The sequence below is a fragment of the Apodemus sylvaticus genome, chromosome 19 (assembly GCF_947179515.1).
Source record: "Apodemus sylvaticus chromosome 19, mApoSyl1.1, whole genome shotgun sequence".
Classification (NCBI taxonomy): domain Eukaryota; kingdom Metazoa; phylum Chordata; class Mammalia; order Rodentia; family Muridae; genus Apodemus; species Apodemus sylvaticus.
In genome coordinates, this window is record NC_067490.1 from 59,217,010 (window position 1) to 59,244,809 (window position 27,800).

The 27,800-nt window shown below is 38.0% G+C and overlaps 2 pseudogenes; both read left to right on the forward strand.

Moving 5' to 3' along the window:
- Window positions 1-5,614: 5,614 nt before the first annotated feature.
- LOC127669298 (zinc finger protein 431-like) lies at window positions 5,615-11,458 on the forward strand (annotated as a pseudogene).
- Window positions 11,459-11,469: 11 nt separating this feature from the next.
- LOC127669299 (frataxin, mitochondrial-like) lies at window positions 11,470-13,046 on the forward strand (annotated as a pseudogene).
- The last annotated feature ends 14,754 nt before the right edge of the window (window positions 13,047-27,800 follow it).

Here is a 27,800-nt window from a genome sequence, read left to right on the forward strand (position 1 = left end):
CACTGTCATGCAGTAGAAGAAAACTAGAACATAATCACATTGTAATTTTACACTCCTTGAAAGATTTTACTGGGATATATAAACTATGGGAAAAACAATTACGTTTTGGAACCTTGTTTCATATTTCAAAACTACATATGTATATATATAAAGTTTGTATGTGAATATGTTGGAACTTTGTTCACTCCATCAAATCTGTATATTTGCATAAGTATAAATCTTGTGTAGGTGTGGTTGTTGGCCCTTGCTCTATGCTCCAACTTGTGTATGTATATATATGTGTGTATAGTTTATATGCTTATATGTATATATATATGAAATGCTTGGAAGCTGCTTGTTGGAACTTTGTTCCATCTACTCATAAGGTATGTGTATATGAATATATGTGTATAATTGCATATGTGTACATATGTGCATTTTGAAATGCTTCGAGCCCGCTATTTGGAAGTTTGCTCTATCCATTCAGTGTGTGAATGTGTATTTGTCTACCCATCCATCTGTCTGTTTGCCTGTTTATCTCTACATATATACATTTGCATATATGTATTTATATGTTTGGTGTTATTAGAATCTTCATTTTGCTTCAGTCTCTCTATTTATGTGTATGTGTATTAATTTTCTCTCTTTCCTTTTCTTTCTCACTGGCCCTTAAGCATTAAATTAGAGCTCAGAGTTTTTTGTTAGCCATAGGAAGTGACTGTCCTATTGTCTCAAGCTTTGTTCCCTCAGAAAAAAGTTTGCTGAGCAATTTCTCTAAACACTGGCTGTCATAACCAGCAGCCCCCATTGCTTGGTATCTTGCCAACCCCTTTCAGTCCTTCTTAGTACTGACCACCATTTGTTGCTTACATTGATTTAGTCTCTCCTGATTGTCAAAGCTGGTCTATTCTGGAAGAATGGAGGCAGAGTGGGGGTATGACCTGTGTGAGGGGTACTGGGAAGAGAGTGGTGCTTATATTGGGATAGAAATGAATAAATAAGTAAATAAATAAAAAGAAGAATGTTTTGCTGGATACAGTAGTTTGTGCTGACATCTGTGGTCTCTGAGTGTCTGCAAGACATCTGTCTGGGACCTTCTGGTTTTTACCATCTCTGTTGAGAAGTCTCAGGTACAATTCTGATAGGTACACCTTTATATATTTCTTGTCCTTTTTCCTTTGCAGTGTTTAATATTCTTTCTTTGTTCCATACATTTAATGTTTTGATTATTATTTGATAGGAGGATGTTCTTTTCTGGTCCAGTCTCTTTGGTGTTCTGTAAGCATCATGTATAGCCATTTCTTTGTTTAGGTTAAAGAAATTTTCTGCTATGATTTTGTTGAAGATATTTTCTGGGGCCATATATCTGGGTATTTTCTTCTCTGTCTCCTCACTGAGATTGATATTTTCTAGTTCCATCCATTTGCCTGCAATGCTCATGATGTCCCCATTCTTGATAGCTGAATAATATTCAACTGTGTAAATCAACTACATTTTCTTTATTCATTCTTCCTCTGTGGGACATCTGGGCTGTTTGTAGATTTTGACTATCACAGATAAGGCTGCTATGAACATAGTGGAACACATGCCCGTGTGATATGGTGGGGCATCTTTTCGGTATATGCCCCAAAATAGTTTAGCTTGGTCTTCAATTTCTTTTCAATTTTCGGAGGAACGTCCAGATTGACTTCCAGAGTGGTTATATGCATTTGCAATCCCCCCAGCAAAAATCACATGCTCATCTTATTAGATGTTGAAAAAGCATTTAACAAAATACAAACCCATTCATATTGAGAGATCAGGAATCCAAGGTCCATACTTTAGCATAATAAAAGCAATATACAGCAAATCAACAGCCATTATCAAACTAAATGAAAAGATATTCATTTCATTTTTAAAGGCTTCTACAAGTTAATTGTATTTTTTCTGTATTTCTTTAAGGAATTTGTTTATTTCCTCTTTAAAGGCCTCTATCATCTTTATACAATGAGATCTAAGGTCATTTTCTTTCTCTGCTGGTGTGTCAGGATATGCAGGGCTGCTATAGAAGGGCAGCTGGATATTGATGATGCTTTAGTGGCCTGGTTTTTATGGATTGTGTTCCTGTGCTGGCCTTTAGCTATCTGGTTGTCTCTGTTGTTACATATCCTGATAGGCCCTGGTGGTAGTGAGCCTCTTGAGACTGCAGGTAGAGCTAGTAGTCCCTAATGATAGCAGGCCTCTGGTTGTCCTGGGTGGCAACAGGCCTCCAGAGAGAAAGGCTGAACTGTTGCCCAGAGTTTGCAGATCCCAGAATCAAAGAACTTTTTTTTAACAGCTGAGAAATATGCCATAATATAAATGTACCACATTTCTTTGTCCATTCTTAAGTTGAGAGAAATCTAGCTTGTTTTCAGTTTCTACTTAGTATTATTAAAGCCCCTATGTACATAGTTGAGCTAGTGTTCTTGTGATAGGATGGAATGTATTTTGGGTATATGCCCAAGAGTAATATACCTGGGACTTGAAGTGGACAAATCCTCAGCTCGAGGGCTGTCAGTTGTGCTATTAAGTTGCTAGTAAGAGATCTCTCTAGTTATTTTTTATGTATGCACTTAGTGCTACCAAGTGTTTGGTTATCACTACTTTCCTGGTATCCCATAAGTTTGAAAATGTATATTCATTTTCATGGAATTCTAGAAAATCTTTTATTTTGTTTTTTTATTTTTATCTTCATCTTTAAAATTCTTTTTTTTATTTCTGTCCTCATCTTTAAAATTCTTTCTTTTTAATTTCTATCTTCACCCATTCTTTATTCTGTAGAGAGTTAAATAGTTTCTATGAGTTTTTAAGCTTTCTTTTTTTTGTTTTGTTGTTGTTGTTTTTTTCGAGACAGGGTTTCTCTGTGTAGCCCTGGCTGTCCTGAAACTCACTCTGTAGACAAGGCTGGCCTCGAACTCAGAAATCCACCTGCCTCTGCCTCCCAAGTGCTGGGATTACAGGCGTGCGCTACCACCGCCCGGCTTGTTTTTCAGTTTTCTTATGTTTCTGTTTTTCATGCTTTGTAGGTTTCATCCATGGTGGTCTGATAGGACACAGGGGGTTATTTCAGTATTCTTGTATCTGATAAAATTTGCATTGTGTTCACATATGACATTCATTTTGGAGGAAATTCCAAATGTTGCTGAGAGTAGGGTATATTCTTTGTTTTGGGGATGATTGTTCTGGAAATATCAGTTGGGCTCATTTCCATTTTAAGGTTTATTAGCTGGAAATTTTCTCTGTTTAGTTTTTATCTGGAGGACCTGTTCATTGGTGAGAGTGATTGAAGTCTGTGACAATCAGTGTGAGGATCAATATATGGCAGAAATGTTTCTTTTACAAGCATAGGAGCTCTTATATATAGGTCATAGATATTAATAATTGAAATATTGTCTTAGTACACTTTATTTTGAATATATAGAATCCTTCCCTATCTCTTTTGATTAATTTTTATTTGTCTATTTTATTAGATACTAAAATAGCTTAATTCTTAGGTACATTTGCTTGGAATAACTTTCCAACCCTGTACAGGTAATGTGTATCCTTGATTTTGGACTGTATTTCTTGTATGCAATGAAGGCTGATTCTGATTTAGCATCCATTCTGTTTACCTGTGTCTATTTATTGGAGAATTGAGTCATTGATATTGAGAGATATCAATGAACAGTGATTTTAAATTTATTTATTTGTTTATTTATTTATTTGGAGACAGAGTTTCTCTGTGTAGCCTTGACTGTCCTGGAACTCATTCTGTAGACCAGGCTGGCCTTGAACTCAGAAATCCACTTGCCTCTGCCTCCCAAGTACTGGGATTAAAGGTGTGTGCCACCACTACCAGGCTATGATTTTTAATTTTTCATATTTTGTTGCTGTTGGTTGTGATGGTGGTAGTAGTTGTGGTGGTAGTATGTATGTGAGTATGGTGTGTTTGTGTGCTTTCTTTTGGTTTTGCTGATAATGTGAAATTATTTATTTCCTTTGGTTCATTTTTGTAGTTAACCACCTTGGATTAGAATTTTTCCTTCTAGCACCTTGTGTAGGGCTGTTTAAACAGATAGTATTTAAATCTGACTTTATCAGGGAATATATTATTTTTTCCATTTATGGTGATTGAAAAATTTTGCCTGTACTAATCTCATCTAGCATCTGTAGTTTTTTAGAGTGTACACCATATGTACACTCCAGGTCTTGGCTTTCAGAGTGTTGAGAAGACATGTATAATTCAAATAGGTTTGCAAATATGTTTTTTGTTTTGTTTTGTTTGCTTGTTTTGGCTTTCATTTCAGTTTTTCATATTCTTTCTTTGTTCTGAATGTTTAGTATTTTGATTATTATGTGGTAATGGGACTTTCTTTTCTGGAACAATCCATTTAGTATTTTGTATGCTTCTTGTACCCTCATAGACATCATATTCTTTAGGTGAGGAAAATTTTCCTTTATGAACTTATTGAAAATATTTTCCAGACCTTTGTGCTGATACACTTCTTCTTCCTCTATTCCTGTTATTTGAGTTTTTTCCCAGAGTTCGTGAATATTTTGTGCCAGTAAGTTTTGAGAGTTAACATTTTTGTTGCCTGATGTATCCATTTCTATTGTGTTTTCGATTCTTCCTTTTCTATTTTGTGGTTGAACCATGTTTCTGTAGTTCTTTGTTGCAATTCAAAAATTTTCATTTACAGGATTCTGTTAGTTTCTGCTTTCTTTATTGCTTCTATTTCTGCTTTTAGACCTTGAACAATTTCATGTGTTTCTTTGAACTGTTTACTCTTTCCTGTTTTCTTTGGTTTTTCTCTTCATTGTTTGATTTCATTTCCTTGATATCATTACAGGACTTAGCACTTCCTCTTTAGGGACCTCCATCATCTTTAAATAGTTAGTTTGAAGGTCTTTTTCTTTGTTTTCAGCTATGTTAGAGTATTCAGGGCCTGCTGTCATAGAATAGCTTGGCTCAGTTGATGACATATTTCCCTGGCCGTTATTGATTATGTTCCTATGCTCGTGTGTAGGCATTTGCATTTGAGGTGAGTATAAAGGTCTAGGTGCTAATTTCTGAGGTTTGTCTTGTATTCCTGGGAGTGTTCTTCCTGGGTTTCTTTTTAGTCTATGGATTTTCAGAGTGTCTGTTGGCTAGCGTTGCCTTTTATACCCATCTGCTTTCAAGGTGTGTTCAAGGAAGAATGTTTGTGCTGTTGTAACCTGGAGTAAGGGGAGACCATGAAAATATGATCATAGCAGTGCAAAAAAAAAAAAGATATAGACAAGGGAGACTTGAGGCTGCCTCTGGTGTTCTAATCCAGTGCTAGGATCTACTGTTAAAATTGCATCTGGGGTAACAGATAGTGGGGTAGGTCTTTGAACAGACACCTTAGTTTTCTGGCAAGTGGGACATGTACATAGCAGGCGTATCTGCCCATAGCACTTGGCTTAGACAGAGATGAGGAAGTAAAAGAAGGGCAGATGGAGATCATTTGTGGTATCTGTAAGAGACATGGAAAGGAAGAGGAACCTTCCTCCAGGATTCTATTCTAGGGTTAAGAGCAACTGTGAGAGTAGGGTCTAGGATATCAGATAGTGTAGTAGGTCTTTTGACAATCTACTTAGTCTCCTGGCAGGCATGGCCTGTTGGTTGAGAAGGGGTTCTCTGCCTTTTGTTGAGGACTCAGTTACAGATAAATCTGGAAGAGAAATGCAGATGGGAATGGACAGAAGTTACGGACATGGGGAGAGGAAGCTGCTCATTAGAGTAAACCTCGAGTATTGGGTCTTAAGTAACAGAATGGGGAAGGTCTGGAAGCATCCTACCTAGTTCCATACCCAATACCAATCCTATAATTCTTGTTTTAGCAACTGTGTAATATTTATAAGTCTGTCTTTGTATCTTTTATAAACAGTGACACCATGTATGTTGTGTGATTTTATTAATTATATTATATTGCTGTTCTTATGAAAAATGATAGACCTCTACCTAATTTCATCTTCTGAAAATTTACTATATCATGTCATGTGTTCCTTTTTAAAAGCCCCTTCAAGACCTGAGATGCTTTTGTTTAGAAGATTTAATCACAACAGGAGAGAAGTAAGTTCGAACAAAAAAGTTACTAAAACAGGGATTTTTGCTGCCAGACAGAACCTGGAAGTATTCTTTCTCTTTTGGAAGAATGTCAAAAATATCAAGAATTGAGATGGCAAAGAGCATAGAGAACACTGAGCTGTTCTTTTTTTTTGTTTTGTTTTGTTTTGGTTTTTTTTGTTTTTGTTTTTGTTTTTTTGTTGTTGTTGTTTTTGTTGTTTTTTCAAGACAAGGTTTCTCTGTATAGCCCTGGCTGTCCTGGAACTCACTCTGTAGACCAGGCTGGCCTGGAACACAAAAATCCGCCTGCCATTGCCTCCCAGAGTGCTGGGATTACAGGCCTGCGCCACCATCGTCCAACTTGAGCTGTTCTTTTAGGACCTGTAACTTGAAAGTGATGCAGACATCGGAAGCTAAGGTTGTAGGATGTCAGTGAAAATAGACTTCATAAAAAATTTCTAGATATTTTGTGACAAAATGATTCTTATTACACCCATATCCTGAGAAATTAAGTAAGACAGAATTAAAAAATAGTGGACTAATTTCTTAGATGCAATAATAAATCTGTTTAATTGTTATTATTAGTGACTCATTCAGGATTACAGTGAAAAGAAGCAACAAGTGCAGAATCAAATACAAACTCTAATTTTTCAGATAAACAGCACTAGGTAGTTTCAGATGACACTTGGAAATGGCCTAAAACGTGTCCTAAGAGTAACACTTCCTCCTGCTAACCTTTAAATTAGTAGAATGAGTAAGCAAAGGGAATTCGAGTCCCAGATAGAAACTTCATATAAAATGTATTGCAACTATGGTCCTAGTGTGTGCTATATTCCAACCCAATTTGGAAGCTGAACTTTGCAAGGTCATCCATGTTGTACTGGTTCTGGAAACAAGAAAGATGCAAAATTCAAAGTCATATATTTTTTTTTCCTCTATGGTTTTTGTTCAGCATTGTTCTAGCTATCTATGTTTGGCAGAGTCAGAACCCCAGTTTAAGAAAAAAAAACAACTGTGAGTTCCTTGCATGAAGGTTTGAGTATGAAGCCTGAGTTGCATTTTAGGAACACAATATGTTGAAATACTAAGCTATGAGAGATCTGCCATGGAGAGATGGATATAGGAAATGGATTTACCTAAACTAATAGAAGTATGTGCGGTTACAGGCATAGGGCCATCTAAACCCTTTGAAACTGAAGCCCCATTGACTGAGACAGAGCCACAGGATTTGGTGTTTGGGCTCCTTGGTCCAGTCTTCTCTCACTGTGTACGTATTCCTCTCTATTGAAATTGGAAAGGGTATTCTTTACAATTTGCAATTGTATGCTGGGAAGATATCACTTCTTTTCAGATTTTACAATGGCAGTGGAGAGATTACTGTGTCAGAAGAGACTTTGGACAATTGGACCATGTACAAGCTGTTGCAGACTATTAGGATCATTGAAGTTAAACTAAATGAATTTTCATCTGCGATGACCATGAGCCTATAGTAGCCAGAGGCAAAATGTAGTTGGTTGAATGAAGAAGCTTCTGCATAGATGATGTCTTTGAACTTTTGTGTCTTTCTTTAAGGACCTCACAGAAACTTTTCTAGGAGCCTTTTTACATTTCTTATTGGGAATGGGATTTGGGTATCTGTAGACTCAACCCATTTTCTGGTTGTGTGTGTGTGTGTGTGTGTGTGTGTGTGTGTGTCTACTGTGTTCTGATTGAAACTGACTAGTCAGCTTTTTTCTCATGCTGTCATCTCTTCATGACATGATAGACTCTATCCCTAAATCACATAAGAAACAGTAGAAGCAGTTGCTATTCAGTGCTAAGCTATTTTGTTATCCTGATGTTTTTACCTTTTTTGGTTTTGTTATTTCTGAAGTTGAAGTTTCAATGACTTTTTCTATCTTTTTAATTCATTTGATTGATTTTGGCAGGGAAATTAGGGTCTTATTATATTCCTCTGGCTGTCCTGAAACTCATTGCATCAGTCAGGATGATATCCAACTCAATGAGATAACTCCTACATCTGCCTCCAGAATTCTGAGATCAAAAACATGAGCTAATACACCCACCTTGCCCATTATTTTTTCCTAGTTAGTAATTGTTCATACATTTTCTCTGATGTGTGTTCAGTACAGTTTACTTCTCTCTCTCTCTCTCTCTCTCTCTCTCTCTCTCTCTCTCTCTCTCTCTCTCTCCTCTGTCTTTCTGTCTCTGTGTGTGTGTGTGTGTGTGTGTATTTGTCTGTCTCTCTTTGTCTCTCTGTTAGTTGGCATTTCTCTTGCAAGCCTATATACTATTCCAATGACACAGAAATGACAGGGGTGAACATTATTATTCAGTTTCCTTCTGAAATAATTTTTGCAATTACATTAATACTTCTGTGTCAAAAAATCAGTGGGGCAGGACCAGAATTATATAAATATATTGACAGTGAGGCATACATTTAAAGTGATATTGGCATCGTGATTTGTATTATACACCTGTATGGGATATTTTAGAATGCAGTGACCTATGATGATGTGTGTGTAAACTTCACTCCGGAAGAGTGGACTTTACTGGATCCTTCACAGAAGAGTCTCTACAGAGATGTAATGCTGGAGACCTACAGGAATCTCACTGCTATAGGTAAGACAGTGAATTTCCTTTCACCTTTTAAAATAAAAGGACAATTGTTTCTTTGATATCATTGCTGTTCTGTGATTTCAATTGAGAATGGCGAATAATGAGGTAAATTAATCAGGTATGGGTCTAAGGTTCACTGGAGATACTAACTTAAATTTTCCCCAATTTCCAATAATCTGTTATAAATTTTCTGTTACTATATTTTAGGCTACAGTTGGAAAGATGACAATATCAAAGACTATTTTCAAAGTTCTAGAAGACATGGAAGGTAATCTTCGTGTGCAAGTTGGTTTGAATATGCCTCTGAAGCAATTTTAATGTTCCTTTGAAGTTTTAAAGAACAGCAACAATATAAAAAAGCACAGCTTTAAGTATATCAAAGATTATTAAATTCTCACAAAACCAAGTCCCTCAATTTGAGGTATCTGATTTGTATTTCCAGTGCATTGTTGTAAGGAGGATATAATCAATGCCTTAATCAATACTAGCATTTGTGTCATAGCCCCATTCGATTATGCTATAGAAATGGTTATCAGTTTAATCCCATACCAGTTTGATATTGCAAAATGTATATGCATTGAATAGGTGATAAGTATATGTGGAAAGCCTTCTAATAGGTAAATACCCTGTAGTAAAGCTGGTGCTACTTATATACTTGTAGTGACATTGCTAACTTTAAGTGAGAAGGAGATAGTTTATGAAAGACAAGAATGTTGTTTTGGAGAAATCTCAATCCCTTGCCTCAGGTCTATGATGAAGACAGTGTCAACCTTTGTAAAATGCAATGTGGAACCCTTTCTTTTTCTTCTTCTAATAGAATAGGTATATTCTAAGTAACAATTAGTATAAGCGTTGTGAGCATAGGGATATTGAAAGAAGCAATGTACTCCTCTCTCTCTTAGTACAATTAGAGGATATGTAGTAGTCCCCACATTGAGTAGAGTTTTTTAATGCGATGCTAGTTACACTTATTTGGTTTTCCAATTTCATAGGGTTCGTCCACAAACTCACACTGCAGAAAATCCCTACAATACCAGGAATGTGGAAATTCTTCTATTTGTCCTGGTTCACATTGTAAATGCAGTATACAAATATATTGTATACTACACTAAAGGGAAATTTATGAATGTTCTCAGTGTGGTAAAGTTCTGAGCTTTTGTAATTTTCTTCAATAGGTGAAAAATTTCATCTAGATAAAGGATGCTATAAATGTGAGCAATATAATAAATTCAAAACAACCCATAACATAGGGGAATGCCATGAATGTAAACAAAGTGATTCCTCCTTACCATTAGACTAAATTGTAAAATTAATTTGTATAGATTGAAAGACCCATTAGTGTAATTAATGTGGTAAACCGTTTTCATGTGCCAATTGTCTTTGCAGGCATGAAAGAAGTCATAGTGGAAAGAAACCCTATGCATGTAACCAATGTGGTAAAGCCTTTTCATGTCATCATAGTCTCCAAATACATAAAAGAAGCCATACCGGAGAGAAACTCTATGAATGTAATCATTGTAATAAAGGCTTTCCATATCCCAGTGCTCTCCGAATACATAAAAGGATACACAGTGGAGAGAAACCCTATGAATGTAAACAGTGTGGTAAAGCCTTTGCATGTCATAGTTCTCTTCAAAGGCATGAAAGAATACATACTGGTGAGAAACCTTATGAATGTAGCCAATGTGGTAAAACCTTTACACATTATGATAGTCTCCAAATACATAAAAGAACTCACAGTGGAGAAAAACCATATGGGTGTAATCAATGTGGTAAAGACTTTGTAAGTCAGAGTTGTCTCCTAGAACATAAAAGAACACATACTGGAGAGAAACCCTATGAATGTAACCAATGTGGTAAAGCCTTTGCATGTTCCAAGAGTCTCCAAATACATCAAAGAGCACACACTGGAGAGAAACCCTATGAATGTAACCAATGTGGTAAAGCCTTTGCATATCACAGTGTTCTCCGAACTCATAAAAGAACACACACTGGAGAGAAACCCTATGAATGTAACCAATGTGGTAAAGCTTTTACATATTACAGTGGTCTCCAAATACATAAAAGAACACACACTGGAGAGAAGCCCTATGAATGTAAGCAATGCGGTAAAGCCTTTGCATGTAGCAGTCATTTTCAAAGGCATAAAAGAATTCATACTGGAGAGAAACCCTATAATTGTAATCAGTGTGGTAAAGCCTTTGCAAGTAAAAGTAATCTCCAAATTCATAAAAGAGCACACACTAGAGAGAAACCCCATGGATATAATCAATGCTAAAAAGACTTTGTAAGTCCGAGTCATCTCTTAGAACATAAAAGAATACATACTGGAAAGAAACCCTATGAATGTACCAAATATGGTAAAGCCTTTCCATATTACAGTGGTCTCCGAGTATATAAAAGAACACACCCTGGAAGGAGACCCTCTGAATGTGATTAATGTAGTAAAGCCTTTGCACATCATAATAGTCTCCAAATATATAAAAGAACACATAGTGGAAAGAAACCCTGTGAATACAACCAATGTGGTAAAGCATTTCTATATTTCAGTGGTCTCCAAATACATAAAAGAATACACAAACAGGAGACAAACTATATGAATGTAATCAGTGCAATAAAGTCTTTGTACATCAGAATTACCTTCTCCTATATAAAAGAACACATACTGGAGAGAAATCCAATGAGTGTTATCAATGTGATAAAGCTTTTCTACGACTGAGACAGCTAGAATGTAAAACAATACATACATACCAGAGAGAAACCCTATGAGTGTAACGAATATGGTAAAATCTTTGCATGTCATTATCATCTTTGGAAACATGAATGAATTCATACTACAAGAAGCTGTATGAATGTATTTGATATGATGAACTTTTGTACAATTACATACTTGTCATCATGAAAGAATTCAAACTGGAACGAAATTCTATGAATATGAGCAATGTGCTAAGGCCTTTGTGTTATGGGCCACTGAAATTCAACACTATTCAATGACCAGGTCAATATAAATGTCAAGAACTTATTTCAATGAAGCTACTACTGACTAATCAGGGCACATGATCAAATTCAGCAGCTGAACTGTGCCACAAACACTCCTGTCGCTGAACCAGAATATTAAAAAAAAAAAAAAAAACAACAAAAAACAACTTTTTAGCCTGAAAATCAAAAACATCTGTACTATTATGTATATATTTTTTCATCTCTCAGGATTTAGGAATAAGGGATGTCCTTATGTAGCTAATCTATGTCCACTGATGCAGAATATAGGTTTTGCAGCCTAACCAATAATATCTATTTGTTCTTTTGTATTTAGGAACAGTCATTATATTTTGAGAAATAACAGACAAATAGCATAAGCTGTGATTAGGAAGAGTCATGTTTAGGGGAACAAAAGATAAAAAGTAGAAGCTGGTCTGGTATTTGGAAGTCTCCATCTCCTCTAGACCCTGGAGAGATAAACTTAGCCTTACCCTATGATGGCATGGAGACTGATAAAAAAGAGGCAATACCTAAGACAAGTTTCTTTTGCTTCTTCCTAATGTTTGTATATTATAGTCATCTTCAATAACATAAAAGGATACATATTAAGGAAGAACCCTATAAATGTAATCAATATCATAATCCTCCTTCACTATAGTTACCTACAAATACATAAAAGAACACACACTTGTGAGAAACAGTATGAATGTAACCAATGTGGTAAAGTCTTTCCACAACATAGTCATCTCCTAATCTATAAAAGAATACACAGAGAGCTGCCACCTAACAGGAGCAGCATGTGTGTGCTGCAGGCTTTTTGCCATGTTTGTGTAGTGGATCCACCTGGCTCAAGCAGGAGGGAGCTGATTGAGGCTGTGGTCACGGCCAACGCAGCCTGCCCCCCTTCACAAAGTCCATTTGATCCTCCGCTACCTGAGTCAGACTCTGAACAACAAAAACCAGACAGTCTGCATGGTGCATTTGAGGAACTCAAGATGTTGGACAATAGAAGCACTCTAAAAGAGATAGCTCATCAAAGACTCATAGAAGAGATGCTGAATGCCCTGGCAGTTCTTTGAAGCCCTTGCAAACAAACCCTATCCCCTGGAGGACTATGATGTCTCCTTTGAGGGTGGCATGCTCACCATTAAGCTGAGCGGGGACCTAGGAAACTCCATAATCAACAAGCAGAACCCAAAGAAGCAAATCCAGCTATCTTCTCCCTCCAGTAGCCCCAAACACTATGACTGGACTGGGAAAAACTGGGTGTAGTCCCATAGCAGTGTGTCTGCATGAGCTGCTGGCCAGGTTGCTGACTGAAGCATTAAGCACCAAATTGGACTTGTCTTCATTGGCCTATTCTGGAAAAGGCACTTGAATGCATGCCAAATTTAAAGATGTGAAAAAGTATCAGGCAAAGACCTAGCCTCCTTCTGTAACTGATTGTCCGGTTTCCCATGCCTGCTTCTGAAGACAGTCACACTGTGTGTGACAGCCTGTGAAAAAAGTACATTACCTCACCTTCTCCCAAAAATGCACACTGGAGAGAAATTCTAAGAATGTAACCAGTGTGTTAAAGACTTAGCATTTCTTAGTGGTCTACAAATACTTAAAAGAACACATACTATTTAGAAACTCTACAAATGTAGTCAATGTGATAAAGCCTTTTAAAACACAACACACATATCTATGAATTCATAAAAGTACACATACTGAACATGTGTGCCTACAGATCAGCAATGTAGGAAAGCCTTTGTATGTACCGGTAGTCATTAAAATTATGACAAAAAAGCCATACTCCAGGGAAACACCATGAATGTAGTCAGTGTGGTAAAGGTTTGCACTTCATGGTAACTTTATACAAGAGTAAAACCTTTAGCATGTAATCAGTCTGTTAAAGACTCTGTATATCACAATAGCCTTTGAAGACCTGAGAGAACTAAATGGAATCTATAAATATAAAGGCTTTGGTAAGATCATTAGCCAACATACTGATTTTCACTTATACAAGATTATGCTGGGATAAGCATGTGACAAGTGTCTATAATCTATTCAACCATTATGATGTTCCTCCTTATTTTGTTTCTACTTGCAAGCTCGTATAGACAAAAGCCCTGTAAATTTAATGAATAAGGTATATTTTTATATACCTTTTATATTTCACAATTCTCTTCAATTACATGAAAAACATCATCTAGGTATAAAGCTTTATGGATGTGTATTAGTGCCTTATCTTTTGCTGTAAAATAGAATATCAAAAGCAACTTATAAAGCAGTTTAATTTGATGCATGTTTCCAGAGGGATATGGGATCAGGGTGACAATGGCAATGTAAAAAATGTCACATGTCAGCTAAAACAGGAAGTTCTGAGCTCATCTCAGCAAGCTGAAGCATGAAGCAGAGAGTGGAAACTAGAAATGGTGTGTTGATGTAAAACTCTCAAGCCCATTCCCAGTGACATATTTACTTCAGCAGGGCAATATTTCTTAAATCTCTCCAATGGAAACCAGCAACTGAGGAGGACTGATTTTTCTGACTTGAAGCCTACATGCTTCCTGTCTCTTATCTTACATGAACCAATACATGATGAAGAAAAACTCAGTAGGTAAGCTTTCAGGTGCCTTAACACCTGAGTTACTGGAATGAATCCTTACAGAAGAAAAACATCATGGGATGTCATTGTGTCTCTGTGTGTGTATGTATGTGTACATTAATGCTGGTTTCCATGAATGTTGAACACTTTGATATTCTTGTAGGAGGAATTCAAGGAAGTTGTTAAAAGCCTGACTTGGTCCTGGGTATGAAATTATCTTAACTGCTCAGCCAGGTCTCTAGTCTTGTAAATATTTTAAAGACTTTATATGTCTTCATGATGTCAGGACATTCAGGAAAGAACTCATACAGGAGAAAAACCCTATTCTTGTAAACAATTTGATACAGGCTTTAGATCTCATAGTTGTCTTCAATTTCAAGAAAAAAAATCAAACGTGTTTTAAAACTTTTCATATTAGTTTTGAAGGAAGTGAATAATTTACCATATTCATTCAAGTGTAATGGAAGAGATCTCAGATTCTTGTGCTGTTCTGTATGGCCGTGAAAGGGACAGCTTAACATGGTTCCCACCCATGGAGCAGGGCTAGCAGGGTGTTGACCTCCACAAGTGTTGACAGTTGCTGTGGACCTAGGGCTTATTTGTATAATGATGTACATAATTTACTTCATGTTTCTCCTTTTGGAAATATTTTCCCTCCCAAGGTTACTGGGTAATGTTCTTCCTGCCAAGGATATTGACTACATGATAATTAGAAACAGCATGAGTCCAGGGAACAAGGGTGTGTATATGTTCCTCAGCAAAAATGCTAAATGCTGTGACCTTCAAGGCAGCTGTTAAGGATGTGGGAAAGAAATTTGCAAATGCAAACTCAAAAATATATAATTTCTTTTTTTTAATTATTTTTCCTTTATTGATATATATATATTTTATTTACATTTCAAATGTTTTCCCCTTTTCTGAGTCCCCACTTCCCGCAAGACCCATAAGCCCTCTTCCCTCCCCCTGTTCCTCCATCTACCCCTTCCCACTTTCCTGTTCTGGTATTCCCCTATACTGTTGCATTGAGTCTTTTCAGAACCAGGGGCCACTCCTCCATTATTTTTGGACATCATTTAATATGTGGATTATGTCTTGGGTATTCAAAGTTTCTAAGCTAATATCCACTTATCAGTGAGTACATACCATGATTTATCTTTTGAGACTGTGTTACCACACTTAGTATGATGTTCTCCAAAATATATGATTTCATAACTATGGAAAATATAAAAATTCAGTGTAATTGTATGAGGGGCTTCATAGAGCTAAAATAACAAAGACAACTACAATAATAATGAGCTTCTCAGAGAGATATAAAAGTAGGGTAGTTCCTGAGTTTAAGGGCAGCCTGGAACAGAGAGAGGTTTGGCACAGATTCGGTGAGAATGGTAATTTCAGGATGGGATCCCACACAGGTAGCTAATTGTCTCTGCTTACAAAGTTAGGCAGATCTTTGAATTCAGTTGCTATGTTAAAAAATGTACTTGATGTCATTTCTAAGAATCAAGGGGATAAGATCATAAGACAGTGATTTGTTGGATAATCAAAAGGGAATCTCGGGTGGACTATGGAGTTTATATGAAAATAAAAGACTAATTTGGTTTGCAAAAACTGAGTTGTCTGGTGATTTTCACAAAGCTCTCTCAAGCAGAACACTTTTTGGATGTGGTGGTGTATGAGTGTGCATATGGTATAGACCAAGTGTTATAATCTACAAAACACTATAGCTTCTACCCATGATTGACTTTCAATTTGAAGCCCTGTCTCCTAAGGGAATTATTTAGAAATGCTAGATAATATAGTAGCAATGGGGTTCATTTAAGGAAAAATAAATGTGTGTGTGTGTGTGTGTGTGTGTGTGTGTGTGTGTGCATGTGTGTAATGTTATTATGAGTTTTTAGTGCCATGACACATATCTGCAGGAAGAGAGGTTTGTGGGGTCTATTTGGACATCTTTATATGATAATCAATATTAGGTTGCCAGCTTTGCACACCACAGATAGTTCCCAGTGAGCTATCTCTCTCATGATACTAGAATAAGATTAGTTGAAACATTACAATATCAGTAAACATTGTGTTCTTCTCAGAATGTAAACATTGTCATCTAAGAATGGAGAAAACAAGATAATTGAAATAATAAATCCTATTTGTAAATGAAAATGGTATGTTGCTATCTTTTGGAGGGAATGTGTTTGCTTATTGTTAAGAGTAAACAACTGTTCATAACAATTGCTCAGAACCAGAAATGAATGCCAGAGAATTGTCACAGTAAAGGGTAAAGTTTGTTGTTTCTAAGCCTGATGACCTGAGTTTAATGTCTGGGAGACCCATATTACTCCTACAGATGTTTCTCTTCTTTTCAGATTATAACACTTGGCCTGTACCATATGCACACTCACACACCACCACATCCAAAAAGTAACTTTTAAACCCAAAAAAGGGCCAGTGAGATCACTTGAACCAAATCACTTCCTGGGATTCATTTGTAGAACTCACAAAGGCAAAATAGATACTAGACACCAGTAAGTTGTCCTCTACCTGTTGCATGCACACCATAACACAGGTATATGTATACAAACACATTTCAAATATTTTAATTGTATAATATTAACAAAGTAATAACCCAATTAATGAGAATACATAAATTGATTTGCCAGATTAAATTATTATAGAATTTCAAGATGTACTGCTATTCTTCAAAACAATGAAGGTTCCTTTGTGAATGTATCTTTTCATTCTCCAATTCAAAAGATAGGTTATTTTAAAAATACATCTCAGCTAGCCTTAAAGGTATGTTTCTGTAGTCCTAACACCTGAAAGACAGACTTGACTATGTGAAGATATCCTATCTCAAAAGTATTCTAAAAATGAAGAGTTTATCTTAAATTATGAAAAAATTTCTAATATAATCTGACTGGACTCTGACTGACTCAAAGGTAACATTTTGTTATCTTTTGTCACGTTAGAAAACTGTATTAATGCCGGGCAGTGGTAGCACATGTCTGTGATCCCAGCACTCTGAGAGGCAGAGGCAGGCAGATTTCTGAGTTCGAGGCCAGCCCGGTCTACAGAGTGAGTTCCAGGACAGCCAGGGCTATACAGAGAAACCCTGTCTCGACAAAACCAAAGCCAAAAAGAAAACTGTATTAATAATAAGAATAAGCAGTGTGTAGAGACCATTTACAGAGGTGCATAAAACTATTGAATCCTTCGACAAATGTCTAGCAGGGCCTACATCATCTTCAAGTGATAGGAGACAGAATAGTAATGGAACATCTTCATCCTTTGCATTATAAGCAGATGTATGAGAGCTGCAGGTTTAGTTGTAATGCTCACATTGCATACCCAAGTTTGGTTCCTAGAACCCACATCAGATGATGCAGGTTTGCCCGTATTCTCAATTCTAGGACAACTCATGCATTTTTCTGACCGCTTAGAGCACCAGTTATGCAAATGGTGAAAAGGCACATGCATTTTGATTTCCTATTGTAAAAAGGGTTTTCTTTGTGTATGTCATGTAAAAAAAAAATTGAAATCCATTTAACTTAGGCAGATAAAGTTGTACACTGTGTATACCAAGTGCATTCCTGGTATCAGAATAAGCCAGAAGAGTGTCTTATCCCCCATGATTGGACTTATAGACAGTTTTGAACTTTTTTAGGTGCTGGAAATCAAAGATAAGCCCTGTGGATAAGGAGCCAATGCTCTTCTGGACTGAACCCTCTATTCATTACCATGAGCACTGTCACTAATAGCACTAATAGTTGCTCCAATGTTCATCATTTCCTCAGCCCTGATAACTCAGAAGAAATAGAAGTTATAGCCTCAAAAAAGTAACTTTAATTTGGTGGTTAAAGTCGTTTTACAGCCCAAATCTCCACAAAATAGAGAAGAAAGGAGAAAAAGTGAGAGAAACTGATGATACAAATCTCTAAATAAAGAGTGGTTGCCCACTTGGATGTTGTAAATAGCAGCAGTGGGAACTTACAAGTACACATGCATATGTACTTCTGCTGGAGGTTATGCCTATTTTAAGAAGTTAAACGATATTGCAGGCATGAATACCAACATCTCTGAAGGGGATTGTATATTTTTATTCTAAATAGTTAAAATACAGGACAGTCTAAACTCTTAACCTATCAAAATTATTTATAAGACTAAAGTATCTTTTACTCTTAACAATTTACTTTGCTTTTTATAATTCATAACGTCCATTTTCTTCTATAAGCATTAAGCTGAGTAAATAAAGTAATTGACAGCATATAATATATATTCTAAACTTTTTTTTTGCATTGGTACATTTTTTTATTCGATATATGTTTTATTTACATTTCAAATGATTTCCCCTTTTCTAGTCCCCCACTCCCCGAAGGTCCCGTAAGCCCCCTTCTCTCCCCCTGTCCTCCCACCCACCCCTTGCCACTTCCACGTTCTGGTTTTGCCGAATACTGCTTCACTGAGTCTTTCTAGAACAAGGGGCCACTCCTCCTTTCTTCTTGTACCTCATTTGATGTGTGGATTATGTTTTGGGTATTCCAGTTTTCTAGGTTAATATCCACTTATTAATGAGTGCATACCATGATTCCCCTTTTGAGTCTGGTTTACCTCACTTAGTATGATGTTCTCTAGCTCCATCCATTTGCGTAAGAATTTCATGAATTCATTGTTTCTAACGGCTGAATAGTACTGCATTGTGTACATATACCGCATTTTTTGCATCCACTCTTCTGTTGAGGGATACCTGGGTTCTTTCCAGCATCTGGCAATTATAAATAGGGCTGCTATGAACATAGTAGAGCATGTATCCTTATTAAAAGGTGGGGAATCCTCTGGGTATATGCCCAGGAGTGGTATAGCAGGATCTTCTGGAAGTGAGGTGCCCAGTTTTCTGAGGAACCGCCAGACTGATTTCCAGAGTGGTTGTACCAATTTGCAACCCCACCAGCAGTGGAGGAGTGTTTCTCTTTCTCCACACCCTCTCCAACACCTGCTGTCTCCTGAATTTTTAATCTTAGCCATTCTGACTGGTGTAAGGTGAAATCTCAGGGTTGTTTTGATTTGCATTTCCCTAATGACTAATGAAGTTGAGCATTTTTTATGATACTTCTCCGCCATCCAAAGTTCTTCAGGTGAGAATTCTTTGTTTAACTCTGTACCCCATTTTTTAATAGGGTTGTTTGGTTTTCTGGAGTCTAACTTCTTGAGTTCTTTATATATATTGGATATTAGCACTCTATCTGATGTAGGATTGGTGAAGATCTTTTCCCAATTTGTTGGTTGCCGATTTGTCCTCTTGATGGTGTCCTTTGCCTTACAGAAACTTTGTAAATTTATGAGGTCCCATTTGTCAATTCTTGATGTTAGAGCATACACTATTGGTGTTCTGTTCAGAAACTTTCTCCCTGTACCGATGTCCTCAAGGGTCTTCCCCAGTTTCTTTTCTATTAGCTTCAGAGTGTCTGACTTTTTGTGGAGGTCCTTGATCCATTTGGATTTGAGCTTAGTACAAGGAGACAAGGATGGATCAATTCGCATTCTTCTGCATGCTGACCTCCAGATGAACCAGCACCATTTGTTGAAAAGGCTATCTTTTTTCCATTGGATGTTTTCAGCCTCTTTGTCGAGGATCAAGTGGCTATAGGTGTGTGGGTTCATTTCTGGATCTTCAATCCTGTTCCATTAATCCTCCTGCCTGTCACTGTACCAATACCATGCAATTTTTAACACTATTGCTCTATAGTATTGCTTGAGGTCAGGGATACTGATTCCCCCAGAATTTCTTTTGTTGCTGAGAATAGTTTTAGCTATCCTGGGTTTTTTGTTATTCCAGATGAATTTGATAATTGCTCTTTCTAACTCTGTGAAGAATTGAGTTGGGATTTTGATGGGTATTGCATTGAATCTGTATATTGCTTTTGGCAAAATGGCCATTTTAACTATATTGATTCTACCGATCCATGAGCATGGGACGTTTTCCCATTTTTTGAGGTCTTCTTCCATTTCCTTCTTCAGAGTCTTGAAGTTCTTGTCATACAGATCTTTCACATGTTTGGTAAGAGTCACCCCAAGATACTTTATACTGTTTGTGGCTGTTGTGAAGGGGGTCATTTCCCTAATTTCTTTCTCAGCCTGCTTATCCTTTGAGTATAGGAAGGCCACTGATTTGCTTGAGTTGATTTTATAACCTGCCACTTTGCTGAAGTTGTTTATCAGCTATAGGAGTTCTCTAGTGGAGTTTTTTGGGTCACTTAGGTAGACTATCATGTCATTTGCAAATAATGATAGTTTGACTTCTTCCTTTCCAATTTGTATCCCTTTGACCTCCTTATGTTGTCGAATTGCCTGAGCTAGTACCTCAAGTACAATATTGAAAAGATAAGGAGAAAGGGGGCAGCCTTGTCTAGTCTCTGATTTTAGTGGGATTGCTTCAAGTTTCTCTCCATTTAGTTAGATGCTGGCTACCGGTTTGCTGTATATTGCTTTTACTATGTTTAGGTATGGGCCTTGAATTCCTGTTCTTTCCAAGACTTTAAGTATGAAAGGATGCTGAATTTTGTCAAATGCTTTTTCAGCATCCAATGAAATGACCATGTGGTTTTTTCTTTGAGTTTGTTTATGTAGTGGATTGCATTGATGTATTTCCATATATTGAACCAACCCTGCATTCCCGGGATAAAGCCTACTTGATCATGGTGGATGATCGTTTTGATGTGTTCTTGGATTCGGTTGGCAAGAATTTTATTGAGTATTTTTGCATCGATGTTCATAAGGGAAATTGGTCTGAAGTTCTCTTTCTTTGTTGGATCTTTGTGTGGTTTTGGTATCAATGTAATTGTGGCTTCGTTGAAGGAATTGGGTAGTGTTCCTTCTGTTTCTATTTTGTGGAATAGTTTGAAGAGTATTGGTGTTAACTCTTCTTTGAAGGTCTGATAGAATTCTGCACTGAAACCATCTGGTTCTGTGCTTTTTTTGGTTGGAAGACTTTCTGTGACTCCTTCTATTACTTTAGGCATTATGGGACTGTTTAGATAGATGATCTATTTGGTCCTGATTTAATTTTGGTATTTGGTATCTGTCAAGGAAATTGTCCATTTCCTCCAGATTCTCCAGTTGTGTTGAGTACAGGCTCTTGTAGTAGTATCTGATGATTTTTTGGATTTCCTCAGTTTCCGTTGTTATATCTCCCTTTTCATTTCTAAGTTTGTTAATTTGGATACTTTCTCTGTGCCCTTTGGTCAGTCTGGCTAAGGGTTTATCTATCTTGTTGATTTTCTCAAAGAACCAGCTCCTGGTTTTGTTGAATTTTTGTATGGTTCTCTTTGTTTCTACTAGATTGATTTCAGCCCTGAGTTTGATAATTTCCTGCCTTCTACTCCTCCTGGGGAAATAGCTTCTTTTTGTTCCAGGGCTTTCAGGTGTGTCATTAAGCTGGTAATGTATGCTCTCTCCATTTTCTTTTTGGAGGCACTCAGGGCTATGAGTTTTCCTCTTAGCACTGCTTTCATTGTGTCCCATAGATTTGGGTATGTTGTGTCTTCATTTTCATTGTGTTCTAAAAAGTCTTTAATTTCTTTCTTTATTTCTTCCTTGACCAAGGTATCATTGAGTAGAATATTGTTCAGTTTCCACGTGTATGTGGGTTTTCTGTTGTTTTTGTTGCTATTGAAGACCACTTTTACTCCATAGTGATCCGATAGGAGGCATGGGATGAGTTCAATCTTCTTATATTTGTTGAGGTCTGTCTTGTGACCAATTAAATGGTCGATTTTGGAGAAGGTACCATGAGGTGCTGAGAAAAAGGTATATTCTTTTGCTTTAGGATAGAATGTTCTATATATATCTGTTAAATCTAATTGGTCCAAAGCTTCAATGAGTTTCATTGTGTCGCTGTTTAGTTTCTGTTTTCCTGATCGGTCCATTGAGGAAAGTGCAGTGTTGAAGTCACCCACAATTATTGTGTTAGGTGCAATGTGTGCTTTGAGCTTTAATAAAGTTTCTTTTACGAAAGAGGGTTCCCTTGCATTTGGAGCCTACATGTTCAAGATTGAGAGTTCTTCTTGTTGTATTTTTCCTTTGACCAGCAAGAAGTGTCCCTCAGAGTCTCTTTTGATGATTTTGGGTTGAAAGTCAATTTTATCTGATATTAAAATAGCTACTCCAGCTTGTTTCCTGAGACCATTTGCTTGTAAAATTGTCTTCCAGCCTTTTACTCTAAGGTAGTGTTTGTCTTTGACCCTGAGGTGTGTTTCCTGTAAGCAGCAAAATGTAGGGTCCTGTTTACGTATCCAGTCAGTTAGTCTATGTCTTTTTATTGGGGCATTGAGTCCATTGATGTTAAGAGATATTAAGGAATAGTGATTGTTACTTCCTGTCATTTTTGACGTTATTTTTTAAATTTGAATGCTTAACTTCTTTTGGGTTTGATGAAAGGTTACTATCTTGCTTTTTCCAGGGTGAAGTTTCCCTCCTTGTATTTGTATTTTCCTCCTATTATCCTTTGTAGGGTGGGTTTGTGGATAGATATTGGGTAAACTTGGTTTTGTCATGGAATATCTTAGTTTCTCCATCTATGGTGATTGATAGTTTTGCTGGATATAGTAGTTTTGGCTGGCATTTGTTTTCTCTTAGAGTCTGCATGAGATCTGCCCAGGATCTTCTAGCCTTCATAGTCTCAGGTGAAAAGTCTGCTGTGATTCTGATAGGTCTTCCTTTATATGTTACTTGGCCTTTTTCTCTTACTGCCTTTAATATTCTTTCTTTGTTTAGTACATTTGGTGTTTTGATTATTATGTGACGGGAAATATTTCTGTTCTGGTCCAGTCTGTTTGGAGTTCTGTAAGCTTCTTGTATATTCATGGGCATCTCTCTCTTTAGGTTAGGGAAGTTTTCTTCCATAATTTTATTGAAGATATTTGCTGGCCCTTTAAGTTATAAATGTTCACTCTCATCTATGCCTATAATCCTTAGGTTTGGTCTTCTCATTGTGTCCTGGATTTCGTGGATATTTTGAGTTACAAGCTTTTTGCATTTTGCATTTTCTTTAACTGTTCAGTCCATAGTTTCTATGGTATCTTTAGCATCTGAGATTCTTTCTTCGATCTCTTGTATTTTGTTGTTGATATTTGCATCTCTGTCCCCTGATTTCTTCCCAAGGCTTTCTATCTCCAAAGTTGTCTCCCTTTGAGTTTTCTTAGTTGTTTCTACTTCTGATTTTAGATCCTGGATGGTTTTGCTTAGCTCCTTCACTTGCTTGTTTGTGCTTTTCTGTAATTCTTTAAGAGATTTTTGTGTTTCCTCTTTCATGACCTCAGCCTGTTGACCAAAGGTCTCCTGTATTTCTTTAAATGTTTTTTGCGTTTCCTCATTATTGACTTTTGCATTCTCCTGGATTTCTTTCAATGATTTTTGTGTTTGCCTTGCAAGGGCTTCTAACTTTTGATCCATTTTCTCCTGAATTTCTTTAAGTATGTCCTTCATGTGTTCCTGTACCAGCATCATGACCAGTGATTTTAAATCCAAATCTTGTTTTACTGGTGTGATGGGGTATCCTGGACATGCTGGTAAAGGGGAATTGGGTTCAGATGTTGCCATATTGCCTTGATTTCTGTTAGTGACGTTCCTTCGTTTGCCTTTTGCCATCTAGTTCTCACTGGTGTTAGTTGGTCTTGTCAATGCTGGACTCACCAGTGCAAGCTGCCCCTTCCAGGTGGCCTCTGGTACACAGCTTACCTCCTGCACTGCCTGGAGACAGGGTGCTGTTGCCCAGGTTGTTCAGATCCCGAAGCAGCCACCTGAAGGCTCCTTCTGTGGCCTGCTGGATTCACCGGAGCACACAGACTTCTCCCCGCTGGCTGCCCGGAAGCCCCTCTTGCCTCTTGCAAGACCTGGAGATGTGGTGTTGCCACGCAGGCTGATCTGGATCCGGAAGCGGAGAGATCTGAGGGATCCAGCCAGAGGCCTCAGGACTGGAACCTAAGCACCATGCCACAGGAGCAAGCTGTGCTGTGAGCTCCCAGACTGCCTCTGGGTGCACACCAGGTCTCCCGCACTTCCTAGAGACCGAGTGCTGTGGCCCAGGCTGTTCAGATACCAAAGCAGGCACCTGAAGGCTCCTGCTGAGGCCAGCTAGATTCACCTGAGCACACCGACTTCTCCCTGCTGGCCGCCTGGAAGTCCCTCTTGCCTCTTGCAGGACCCAGAGATGAGCGGGTCTTTCTTTAGTGACAGAATCCGGAGGTGGAGGTGCCAGAAGATGAGAAAGATAGGAAAAATAGGAGGTAGAAAGTATGAAAGCTGTAATTGGGAGGTCTTGCACAAGGTATGTCTTATGCCAAGTAAACTTCTTAAGAAAAGCATCTTGTGTAGGGGGAGAGAGAACTGAAATAGGGGAAGGATCTCTGGAGCAAGTTAGAAACCTAGAAAAATGTAAATTTCAAGAAACATATGAAGGTGACTCTATTCTCCTAACAATGGAGATTATAGATCCTGAAATGTATTGCCCTGTACTTCAGTAAGACTTGCAATCAAAGGACTGTGACACCAGTCCAGCCACAAAGCCATAGACCAACAATTTCTCCTGCCAACAAGATATGCATGGGAAAAGTTGGAACAGAAATTGATAGAATGCCCAACCAAAAGACTGGCCCAGCTTGAAACCCATGCCATGAGAGAGAGCCTACCCTTTATACTATTAGTGATATTCTGCTATTCTTCCAGACAGGTGCTTAGCATAACTGTCATCTGTGAGGCTTTACTCAGCAACTGATGGAAACGCTTGCAGAGACCAATAACCAAATATTAGGCAGAGCGTGGAGAATTATATGGAAAGGGGGGAATGAAGGAATGAAGAACCCAGAGAGTTCAAGGACACAAGAACACATACAGAACCAACTTCTCTGGGCATACTAGAGAAGGAAATGGCTTTGGTGTCTATAAGAACAAACTCCTCTGGCCCTGCTATACAAACAGTCAACCCAGGCATAATGGGGCAAGGGATTCTGGATGTAAAGGATGAATGCCTTAATTGTTCTCTGGGAAATTTTAAGCAACTCATGATGATTAAGTTGTATCAGGAAATATTTGAAGTAGGAAATGTTTTTGAGAAATGTGAAACTTTAGTAGTTAAGAGAATTGACTAAAGGAAATGTAACACTGGGTCTGGGTCACTAAGGACATGGATATCCACAGAAAATACAAGTGATAAGATGGAGGAAAAAAGAGCTGGGTCTACTGGACTAGTGAGCAGTGGTGAGAGTCCACAGGAGGGGAGATCTCTGTTAATAGACAATTCAGACAAGAAATATTATTGTGGAAAACTGTTGCTGGAATTTACAACCCCAATAATCCCATATAATAAACACACATTCCAGGCTGGAGAGATGGCTCAGTGGTTAAGAGCACTTATTGCTCTTCCAGAGGTCCTACGCTCAAATCCCAGCAACCAAATGGTGGCTCACAACCATCTATAATGAGATCTGCTGCCTTCCTCTGGGGTGTCTGAAGACAGCTACAGTGTACTTACATATAATAAATACATAGTTCTTTAAAACACACACACATGGGCTGGAGAGATGGCTCAGTGGTTAAGAGCACCGACTGCTCTTTCAAAGGTCCTGAGTTCAATTCCCAGCAACCACATGGTGGCTAACAACCATCTGTAATGGGATCCTGTGCTCTCTTCTGGTGTATCTAAAGACAGCTACAGTGTACTCATATACACAAAATAAATAATTCTTTAAAAAAATAAATAAAACACACACACACACATTCCAGTTATTACAATTATAAGCTATAATCCTGGGTTGGGCAGATAAACAGTACACTAACGTATTTTCCAGCTATAAGATCCTTGCTACTTATGGTTTATTCTGGCTACATTGTACTGTCCTCTTGTTCCTGCTCCCTCTCTCTCCCATTCCCCCCCCCTCTATCTACATGTTCATGGCCAGCCTCCTCCCTCCCTCTCTCTCTCTCTCTCTCTCTCTCTCTCTCTCCCTCTCCCTCTCTCTCTCTCTCTCTTTCTTTCTCTCCTCTCTCCCTCCCTTTCTCTGTTTCTGTTTGTCTGTTTGCACGGACTGCAGAGGCACCCCATTCCCCCACACCTCACTGCAAATTCAACAAACATATTCCTTCTCCTCTTTATTTTTACAAAACACAACACTAAGCACTAGTAAGTCCTTTACATCTTCAATTCTACTCTTTAACACGAGAGTTTAATATTGGATTGCTACCTAACACATGAGATGCAACTTCCACAAAATTAATTCCAACTGTACCTCATACCTTAGAAACTAGGATTCTCCAAGTTTAGCATCCTGCCAACGATATTTAGACACACACACACACACACACACACACACACACACACACACAAGACTCTGGGCAGATGCAGGTCTCACAGTGAAGTTATTCAAAGGCTGTCTCTGGGTTCAGGAGTGGTAACATCACAAGGGACTCTACAGATGGCAGCAGGTTCCCACCTACGGGGGGGGGCGGGAAGTGGGGAAGGGGCGGGGGAGAAGACTCACCAACCCAGCTCTCTCAACCCCCTGCTTCTCCACACTGTTAGCAATAACCTGTGCTCACCGTGTTGAAACTTTGGAGCTTGCCTGATTGCAACTCATAGCACTTAGTAGCAGAGATCAGAGCATAGCCCACCAAACCACTCAAGCAGGCACACAGAAGAACCTTCCTCCTCTTTGACTGGCAGGTCCGTTTGAAGAGTCTGATTGGCCAGTGTGCTTTGAGTGACATGAGCACCTCCCCTAGGGTTCAAGCTTGCTGGAATTACACAACTGATTGCTTCCTGTCCGAGACTTCCAAATCTAGAGGCAGACCGTTTTGAATCTTCAGGGATTTGCACTTCAGTAGTATTTTTGTCTGTCCTCCAATAGCTTACTCATCTGTCTTTCAACCCGGGTCCAGAGAGGACCCATCACTCATGTTTATACTGCCAAGCTGCCAGCTTCAGGCCTTTCTGGGCATTGAGCTTGTGCTAACCAGGACTTCAAAGATTGCTTGAGCTCCCCTCACAGGACTCAGTAGGCACTTCCCATTCTTCCTCCTGGAAACTAGGTAGATAGTATGCATAGCCTAGTACTCAACTTGCAGTGGTGTTATTAATCTGTCCTTCAAATGGAAGCGTGCTCAGAATATTAACAATTGAAGAGAGATTTTTAGGAAACAAGAGTTGTTTTGCTTGTGGCTTCATGCTGGGTTCAGAGTAACTGCAGCTACTTCTCACCTGGTGGGTATGAGACAAGCCTGATTTGTATGGAGTGTGAAACATGCACAGATCTGTTAAGGACATTTCACTGCTTTTTGTTTGAGTAGGTAAAAGGCAACTGTCTTTCTTCAGGAATTACTTTGATTAAAAATCAATTTTTATCTATACCATTTAAAACAATGGTGTGAAGTGTTGAGGATTTTGTGGTCAACAAGATCTATTGGCTATGTAAAGACATATCTTTTTATGTCTCAGGCTGTCTCAGAGCTGATCTCAAGTAACAGGATCAGTGCATTCGTAACCAGCCTGTTCATAGA